The 10,347-nt window shown below is 44.2% G+C and overlaps 1 protein-coding gene across 1 annotated transcript in view; it reads right to left on the reverse strand.

The window, feature by feature from the left end:
- The window catches only part of DMTN (dematin actin binding protein), a 51,292-nt gene extending 41,246 nt beyond the window's left edge, over positions 1–10,046 (reverse strand). Inside the window, exons 1-2 of the mRNA XM_018566212.1 lie at positions 10,036–10,046; positions 9,053–9,099 (exon numbers count right to left, since the gene is read on the reverse strand). The gene's annotated coding sequence lies outside the window, so the exon portion shown is untranslated. The remainder of the gene's footprint in view (positions 1–9,052; positions 9,100–10,035) is intronic.
- Between the last annotated feature and the right edge of the window lie 301 nt (positions 10,047–10,347).

Below are 10,347 nucleotides of genomic sequence, written 5' to 3' on the forward strand. Positions count from 1 at the left end.
ACTAAACAATGGCACATTACAATGATACTATCATGATTACATGGAAGAAAATGAAAGGCTTCCTTAATTGGCAGTTTTACCCTCTGCCAGCAGACCAAAGAGTGTCAATGTATTAGCCCTGAGCTCAGGCAGGAGATTAGTCTATGGAGGCCCTACTGTCCAGCTCTGTGATGACATTTATACCCTTGGGAGGAAATATTAGTGTATAAGAGAGCACATGCCTACATCTGACGGGTAAGGCTGCATTGTTTTACCAAAGTAGGAGTGGAGGAAAAGTTCAGATTGCCACAAATGTCCATTCCCGACTGGTTCTCTTAAAACATCATAAACCATATCTGATACCCTGACATACCATATAAACCAATATCAATGTAGTAACCCATCTTACAACGGTGGAACACTTATCTTGGCATGACTGGCAAAGGGGAACATAGGACAAATCCCTGGAAGCCATTATTTGTTAATGGCTCAGAGCTGCGTCACCGATGGCGGTGAAGCTTCCATCGGTAGGCATATACAGTAACTGCCAAATAAAACATAATTTGTATTCCATCACATGATATACACTGAGTGGCCAGATTATTATGACCACCCCATCAGTACTTCGTTGGGTCACGAGATGACTCCACGAGATGATGAAAGGTGATGCGAGGAATCTGACACTGCACTGTTGCCCTTCTGTTGTCTTGTACCAGTCTTGCCCCTCCCCCGTTCTGCCCTAACATTGACTAGTCGCTGACGGCCACAATTCGCACGTTCAGACCCAGATTTTCAGCTGACAGTCCGGTCTTTAAACTCTTTAACAACAGCTGCTCTTCAACATTTAACAAATTCTGCTGTTTTGCTGATACTCGCTCCATGGCTCAGAGCGCCAACAATCATCCCACGTTCAAAGGCTGTTGCATCGCGTTGTTTCCCCGTATCTTCAGGAAAAAATCACTTCTACTGTCGTGGTAAACAACCTGCTCCCCTATTTATAATGGCCTGGCCCCCTAGCAACTTCAGCGCCAAATTATAGCTAATTTGCCTACAAACGTCAGGTGGTCATAATAATCTGGCCACTCAGTGTATGTGTGTGTAGTTTTTTAATGCGGTGATAGAAAACACAGGAGAGCTTCTGTCACTCGTTTCACGCAAACCTGAGGTTAGTCATAGAATATCATCAATACATTCAGTATGTCTACTTATGTGTAAGCACCTCTCCCTTCCTCTGAGCATTACTCCACAAGTAGCTGTCATCAATAATAGTGCTCACACATCTCTACCGCCGATGTCTCCATCCAAAAGTGACAGCACCCACCACAAGGGATATACCAGTAAGGAGTGCAGTAGGACTCCTCTGCATTCCATCCAAAAGTGAAACACAAAGTATACAATATACAACGAAACTATAGAACAACTTAAATGAACCATAATAAGTAATAACATTCATATAATCGCAGGATTATTCCTCATGAATAGCCTCATTGAGCATAATCACATAACTTCCAATGTTCTGGACTGCCCCCACTATACATCTATGAGCAATAACATTATGACCACATACCTAATATTGAGTAGGTCCCCCTTTTGCCACCAAAACAGCTCTGACCCTTCAATGCATGGACTCCACTAGACCTCTAAAGGAATGCTGTGGTATCTGGCACCAAGCCGCTAGTAGCAAGTCCTGTAAGTTTTGAGGTGGGGCCTCCATGGCTTGGACTTGTTTTTCCAGCATATCCCACAGATGCTTGATCTGGAAAATTTGGATGCCAAGTCAACACCTTGAACTCCTGACCACTGCAGACCGGGAACATCCCACAAGAGCTGCAGTTATGGAGTTGCTCTGACCCGGTTGTCTAGCCATCACAATTTGGTACTTGTCAAAGTCACTCTCATCCTTACACTTGTTCATTTTTTCTGCTTCCAACACATCAACTTCAAGGACGAAATGTTCACTTTCTGCCTAATATATCCCCCCCCCACTCCCACTTCCAGGTGCCATTGTGATATATCCCTCCCATTTCCAGGTGCCATTGTGATATATCCCCCCCATCTCCAGGTGCCATTGTGATATATCCCTCCCATTTCCAGGTGCCATTGTGATATATCCCCCCCTCTTCCAGGTGCCATTGTAATATATCCCCCCACACCCAGGTGCCATTGTAATATATTCCCCCCTCTTCCAGGTGCCATTGTAATGTATCCCCCACTTCCAGGTGCCATTGTAATGTATCCCCCACTTCCAGGTGCCATTGTAATGTATCCCCCACTTCCAGGTGCCATTGTAATATATCCCTCCCATTTCCAGGTGCCATTGTAATATATCCCCCCCACTTCCAGGTGCCATTGTAACCAGATAATCAGTGTTATTCACTTCACCTCTCAGTGGTCTTGACCTTATAGCTGATCAGTGTATCTCTGGCAATCATTTCTTAATTTGTATGTGGTCACTGTGGTAGTTTTGCACCCAATCCTAATTTTTCAGCATAGAATGGACATGACTGAGCAGGAAATTGACTAGGGACAGGTTGCCTACTAGTATGTTTTTTGGCTGTGGTTGGAAGCACAGGCACCAAGAGAACACACAAACTCCATGCACTTTGCATGGGAATGAAACCCATAATCTCAGCAATAGGTAAGAAACCGGCACTCGCAAGGGGATCCGTCCACCCAGGACTTTATTTGTAAAAAAAGGCATAACAGCAGTAAACAAGTAAATGCTTACATGTTTCAGCTCCCAAACTGGGCCTTAGTCGTAGTTGTCAGTTTGGGAGCTGAAACATGTAAGCATTTGCTTGTTTACTGCTGTTATGCCTTTTTACAAATAAAGTACTGGGTGGACGGATCCCCTTGCGAGTGCCGATTTCTTACCTATTGCTCAGTGAAGGCTCCGGAGGAAGCTTTACCAGGCATCGAGGTTCAAGCAGCAACATTGGAGACAAGAGGGTAGAGCTGCTCAGTGTTTCTAAGCTGCCATAATCTCAGCATTGCAAGGCAACAGCTCTAAGTACTGCCATGTTGCCGGATGTGTTTATACTAGGGATGCACCGATATATCGGCCGCCGAAACATATCGGTCGAAAATTGCACTTTTGGCTAAATGCCGAAAGTGCCATTTTCCTGCCGATACATCGGCGCATCCCTGCTTTCTTTCCTCCCGCTGGGCGCTGCTCTGTGTCCCAGTGGGGAGGAGAGAAAGTGACAGCCGGCCGAGCGCTGCGGGACAAGAGCGCTGTGAGCGACTGGTGTTTCTTCTCCCACATCGCTCGGCCGCCTATCACGTGCGGCAGAGCGGTGTGGGGGCGGAGACAGCGATGTCATAGTAGGCTGGGTGCTCCTCTCGCACCGCTCACTCAGCCTCCTGTGACAGCGTGTCAGAGAGGAGAGCAAGGTACACACACTCAGTGATCAGTTTGTAGATAATTGAGGATATGGTATGGTTACTATATCCTCAATTATGAATGAATGGGAAGTGATCTATATCCCCTCCTGTTCATTCATAGTTGTGGTTATAGTAAACATACAATGTCCTCATGTTATCAATGAACAGGAACACTCATAGAGGATTCCTGTTCATTGATAACAGGGGATACAGAAAAAGAGATAGAGGACTTTATGTTCTCAATCTCTTTTTCATTTTTAAAAGGGAAATATCAGGGGTCTGTTTAGACCCTTTCCCCGAAGCCCCTAAAAGTAAAGTAAAACATATTTAATAAAAAATTAATTAATAAATAAAAATAAATATTAAAAAATGTAAAAGTTTATAAAAAATAAGTAAAAATAAAATATTAAAAACATTTAAAAAAATTAGAAAAAAAAGAATTTCGGTTTCGGCCTGACAATTTTTTCTATTTCTGTTTTTACATTTCTATTTCGGTGCACCTCTAGACTTTATATCTGTACAATTTTACCTTCACCATACCAAGGTTTAGATACACACTCTTTGTGTTTGATTGGATTTCTGCCAATTACAACACGTTCCTTTTGCTTGTAATGGAATATATCCCCAGTCCATTTTACAGAGGAGTTGGGGTCATCATGCAAAGTTTTAAAAGCACAGACTGAATCATTGTTGGTGAGAGTCTGCCCAATCTTTCACATCACGTGCACTAGATCGACGTAACAACAAATGTTGGGAGGAAAACTGAAATGGCTCCTAGTACCATGCAGCCGGGTCAATCGGAAGGAATTATTTCACTTTTCCTCATTTCTAGTGTGAGGGTTGCCTGTCTAGAGTCATCATTAGACCGTGAGCTCTATGGCCCAGAATAAAATGGGAATTTGTAAACATCCTTTGAAAAGCTGCATACATTGATAGAGCCATGAAACCATTTATAATAATAGTTGCCCATTGGGAAATTACAAGGACATGGTTGATATAAAAATGTTATGGGACACACACACACCTACAGAATGCAGGATGTGTGATCTCAGTTGTGTGATATTTTCCTCTGTTTAGTAGCAGCCTGGAATGAGGAGCAGTGAATTCCTACACTGGGTGAGGAATTGCTGCCCTGCCCAGCACACAGATCGTCAGCTCAGTGGGTCAGGATCTTCCACCCAGGTCAGACGGTGTTGTGTGTATAGCTAATAACATTCTGCATGCAAACTGATTATATTTACACATTGCAGTGGGTTCATTGCCTATCAGGTCTTGTGTATAAAGGTGTCCTTTATAGGAACTGTCAGTGTTGCCTTGCACTGCACTTGAAGATGACGGTTGGCAGTCTTGCCTATCTCAGGTCAGGCATTTCACAGTGCAGCAACTAGAAGACTCCAGGTGACCTCTGACCCCTGACCGTTAAGACAGTAAAGTTAAATGAAGGGGGCAAATATCAATCTCTCCTTGTTTAGCTTCAACAGCTACAGTATAATAATTTAACACTAAAATATGATGGGTTCTCTTCATTTCTTAAGGTAAAATGGGTTGTGGTAACTCTTTAAGTAAAATGGGTTGTCAATGCACCAAAACGGACAGGAAAACAGAAATGTAGCATTTATCCACTCGGGCTACAGGCGGCCAGTGCACTACAATGTAATTTCTGTTATTGCTTGATAAATTGGTACATTGCTGTGGCCATTTCATTACAATTAATTTTATACAAAATGGTTTATTATGTAAAATGTCATCTGCAGTGTCTTTATTTTATATGGGTAGCGGGGTAACTCGGTCTTGAACTCAGTCAAGACATTTCAAAGCCACTTCTTTAGTTCTAAAGTGCATCAGAAATATACCCTTGACACTCATTAGAACTGAAGTGGCTTGGAGCAGCTATGAAATGTCTTTAACATTACAGAACAAGTCCAGATGAATGTGACCAACTACTACTAGCTACACCATGACCTGGATGAATGTGACCAACTACTACTAACTACACCATGACCTGGATGAATGAGACCAACTACTACTAGCTACACCATGACCTGGATGAATGAGACCAACTACTACTAGCTATACCATGACCTGGATGAATGAGACCAACTACTACTACCTACACCATGACCTGGATGAATGAGACCAACTACTACTAGCTACACCATGACCTGGATGAATGAGACCAACTACTACTAGCTACACCATGACCTGGATGAATGAGACCAACTACTACTCCCTACACCATGACCTGGATGAATGAGACCAACTACTACTACCTACACCATGACCTGGATGAATGAGACCAACTACTACTAACTACACCTGGATGAATGAGAACCTTCACAGACAAGCCATACGAAGGTAAGTATCCAGTGGGAGAGTCTACTTTTTATGGAGTTGTGAAGCTACAGTCAATTTTTTATTTGGTTTGCTTTCATTTATCCACCATAGGTTGTCGGAGGATTGAGCACAGTGAATACATATCACCGAACCTCATTGGTTCGCATGGAACCCTCTGGTTCTGTGTAGTCCTAAAACAGAATACCAGTAAAAAGCAGGAAGCACATGTTGTAGTCAGAGTATACAATCTTCTTTAGATCTACCAACTATGTAGGGCAAGGGCCTACCTGACTGCATACAGATTGAATGGATAGTTTAGGTAGGTCCTCACTGTACAAAATTTAGGTAGGTTCTCACAGTACCTAGTTTAGGTAGGTCCTTAATATACATTTTGTAGGTAGGTCCTCAAAGGACATAGTTCAGGTAGGTCCTCATAGTATAAAGTTTAGGTAGGTATTCATTATACATCGTTTAGGTAGGTCCTTAATATACATTTTGTAGGTAGGTCCTCAAAGGACATAGTTCAGGTAGGTCCTCATAGTATAAAGTTTAGGTAGGTATTCATTATACATAGTTTAGGTAGGTCCTCATAGTACATAGTTTAGGTAGGTCCTCAATGTACATAGTTTAGATAGGGCCTGATTTTACATAGTTTAGGTAGGTCCTCAATGTATATAGTTTAGGTATAGGGCCGCTTAGGACATAGTTTAGGTAGGTCCTCATAGTATAAAGTTTAGATCGATCCTCATAGTACATAGTTTAGGTAGGGCCTGATTGTACATAGTTCAGGTAGGCCCTCATAGTATAAAGTTTAGGTAGGTCCTCGTAGTACATAAGTTAGGTAGGTTCTCATAGTACATAGTTTAGGTAAGTCGCCATAGTACATAATTTAGCCCTCATAGTTCATAAGTTAGGTAGGTCTTCACAGTACATGGGTTTAGGTAAGTCCTCATAGTACATAGTTTAGGTAGGTTCTTATACTACATAGTTTTGGTAAAACTAAAGTTGATCATACAGAGATTGTAACACGATGACCCTTAAAATGGAGATCTGCTGAAATCACTACATCACCCTAACTAAGCAAATAACCCCTTTCTTGCAGAAGGGGAGCAGTCAATATGCAGTCCTCATATATCACTGGCCCCTCGCTTTTAGACTGTAAGCCCTCAGGGACAGGGCCCTCCTTACCATCTTGTCTTGAATTGTATTGTGATTGTAATGTCTTCCTTATATTGTAAAGCGCTGCGCAAACTGCTGGCGCTATATAACTCCTGTATAATAATAATAATAATATAGAGTTAACCACCCAACACTCAGCAAAATGACATCCCTAAAAATAGGCCACAATATCACGCTAAAGTGTTACCCAGCACAAACAGGACTCACACTGCGTCATGGCATTACTTTTATCTTGGGTAAAGCTGAACTCCAGGCACACAAACTTTCACTGAAATATATTCCTCAATAGCCACAAAGCATATGAGTCAATTTTGTGTGAACCAAATGCCTTTACAAACCCAGAAATGTGGACGTAGTCGTGACATCATTACTGTGCTGTACACAGAGAGCAGAGGGAGGGACCCAGCAGGCTCCACCCACTATAGAAAACTACAGAAGGGGGCGGAGACAAGACCAGTCTCCCTGCACAAGCAAAGAGAGCAGCAGGGAGCGGTCTTTATTACAGGAGGGGGCGGAGACAAGACCAGTCTCCCTGCACAAGCAAAGAGAGCAGCAGGGAGCGGTCTTTATTACAGGAGGGGGCGGAGACAAGACCAGTCTCCCTGCACAAGCAAAGAGAGCAGCAGGGAGCGGTCTTTATTACAGGAGGGGGCGGAGACAAGACCAGTCACTCTGCACAAGGAGAGAGATCAGCAGTGAGCGGTCTTTATTCCAGGAGGGGGCGGAAACAAGACCACTCACCCAGCACAAGGAGAGAGAGCAGCAGTGACCGGTCTTTATTACAGGAGGGGGCGGAGACAAGACCAGTCCCCCTGCACAAGGAGAGAGCAGCAGTGACCGGTCTTGATTACAGGAGGGGGCAGAGACAAGACCAGTCACCCTGCACAAGGAGAGAGAGAGCAGCAGTGACCGGTCTTGATTACAGGAAGCTCCAAGTCTCACACTGGATCACTGCACAAATCTGGAAGAAATACACACAGCTCACCAAGATTTAAGGAGGAATACACATGACTCTTGTATTAAGATAGTTGCTGACCCCCAAGTTCAGCTTTAACATTTCTCAGCAATGGCAGCATTAGGACATGAGCTAACATGCAAATCTCTCCATTGTGTGAATGGTATATTTCTTTCATGGCTCCATTATTCCTGAGGGTGAGGTCCGAGCCCCTCCGTACATCAGGGTCAGATCAACCATCCCATGTACAGGAAAATGCATATATTGATATAATGGCAAATCGCGCTCCCAGCAGCATCACTTTACTGCAACCCAGAAAAGTGAACGCACTAATATGCAAATGGAAGTATTGGAAGCTATAACTTGTCTAATGTATCCATTTCTTGCATTGCAATGATTGCAGGATACACAACGCATCACTTCTGTAAGAGAAACACATCCAGCAATAATTCTGCGCATGCAGCTCCCTTCCTGCTCTCATTGACTTTCCCAAAGCTCTGTGGCATGTATTGACAAACTTCTGAACATGTCCCCATGCCCTGACACACGTGTCTGCCTCTCACATCTCTCTCCCTTGTCTTCACCGCTCCGGACACAATGAACATCTTTCTATTAATGAGTTGCTACATGTAATCTGCTAAAGGATAAGCAGTACACACAATCCCCTGACCCCAATCAATGGTGAATGATTATATACAGCAAGCAACAACTAAAAGTGCACATGACCCTCCTGTATACATCACCCATGTACCACACATACTGAGAAACCATCAACATCATTCACCTTTGAATATAGATCACAATTATAGCTATTGATGAACTACAAGTCTCAGAATACCCTACTGGAGTTGCAATCCCCTGGCAGCTGAAGGGTTTTGAATTTCCAAGGAGTCATGCCGCAGAGGTAGTCACCAAAAATATGCAAGTGAATCTTTAGGATGATCAGCACAGACACAGTCATGCTAACATAGATATGTACACACATACTACGCAGAAGGACGCATACACACACACCTGGATATATATATATACCTACACGATGGCCAGGCCCAGCTCAGTGTTACGCAGTCACAAGATGCAGAGTCACATTTCCTCCTCCCTCCCCATGTTGCCCATATACACACCCCAAACTGTTCTCTTGCACTTCCCCATTTACCCTGACCACCCACCCACCCACCCCTGCGCCTGTCAGCCACCCATCCCCTCCCACCGTGGCGTTACCGTAGGTTCCCGTGCAGCACAGACACTGTCAGCATCATCTGCTGCTCCTGGCTCCCGTAGCTATGGCAACAGCTAATCCTCAGCATCACCAGGGAGATGGCCGGTCCCCTCCCTGCCTGCAGAGCATCAGCGGCCCCTCCCTGCAGCAACACATCTCCATCCCTTCCTCCCAGCCAGCAGACCAGTTTTATTTCTACACAGCGACGATTGTTTCACCTTGCTGCTGACAGTCACCCTCTCCGGGCTGTACGTTATCCTCTCAGAAGAGGGGGGCAGATATAGTCCCAGATTAAAATAATCGCTTAGAGTACCAATCAGCTGCAAATCTGGTGCTGGCAGCGTATCGCATCCCCTCTCTCCCAATCTAATTGCAGGGCACGATGAGATGACCTTTCATCCCAGTAAATCTTTTTAATGGTGGCGTACCAACCCCCCCTCCCCACCACCAGCGCTGCGCGGCATGACAGTGTGCATGAAGATTAAAATGAATGTAAACAGGTAAATATTATCGTTCCAGTGACTCACAGTCGCCCACGTCCACGTAGATATTAGGCTTCCCAAAATAAATGGCTCTAAATGATAGATTAGGATGCAGCTGCTAAACACCAGGCGACGACGCGTTGTATACGATACTGAACGACCACGGCGAGAGGAAAATTGTAGACGGAATCATTCCCATTGGGACACAATGTCTAAACCGGATCAGTCTCATATTTACTAAACAGGAATAGCAAATAATATTTTTTGCACACATTTTAATTCTGCTTCTTTAACTCCGATAGTCTCAGTTAGGACAGACAATGTAGAACGGAAGAACCAATAGCAATTTTACAAAAATTTGATTTAAAAGTGAACTTAAAGCGGACCTGCACTCAAAAAGATACCCTCGCACCTGCCTCCTCCACCCCCCTCTCGTAAAATTGCAGATTTTCTTTTAATGCAATCACTTCTTGAATTTTCGCCTAGGCCACCCACCTACCTACCTGCTGCCTCCTAGGATTTCTATGTCACACATCCCAGGAAGCAGTTTGCACTCTGCCAGAGACCTGCGTTGCGTACGCACATGTGTAGAATCCATGCCGGTGCAGATCAGGGATGTGCGGTCAGGGGGGGCAGGTGAGGCGGAGCTAGAATTATGGAGGAAAAAGCTGTCCGCTTCAAGTCTGTAGCTGACAGCTTTTTCTCCATTCAGATCGGCAACTAACAGGTTGCACAGCAATCCTCCCCGCTGTGTAACCTGTCATGGACGGAGTGCTGCATGTTAATTACATGCGGCGCTTCATCCGACTTTTGAA

Source organism: Nanorana parkeri, unplaced genomic scaffold (assembly GCF_000935625.1).
Source record: "Nanorana parkeri isolate BGI_ZX_2015 unplaced genomic scaffold, ASM93562v1 scaffold924, whole genome shotgun sequence".
NCBI classification, from domain to species: Eukaryota; Metazoa; Chordata; class Amphibia; order Anura; family Dicroglossidae; genus Nanorana; species Nanorana parkeri.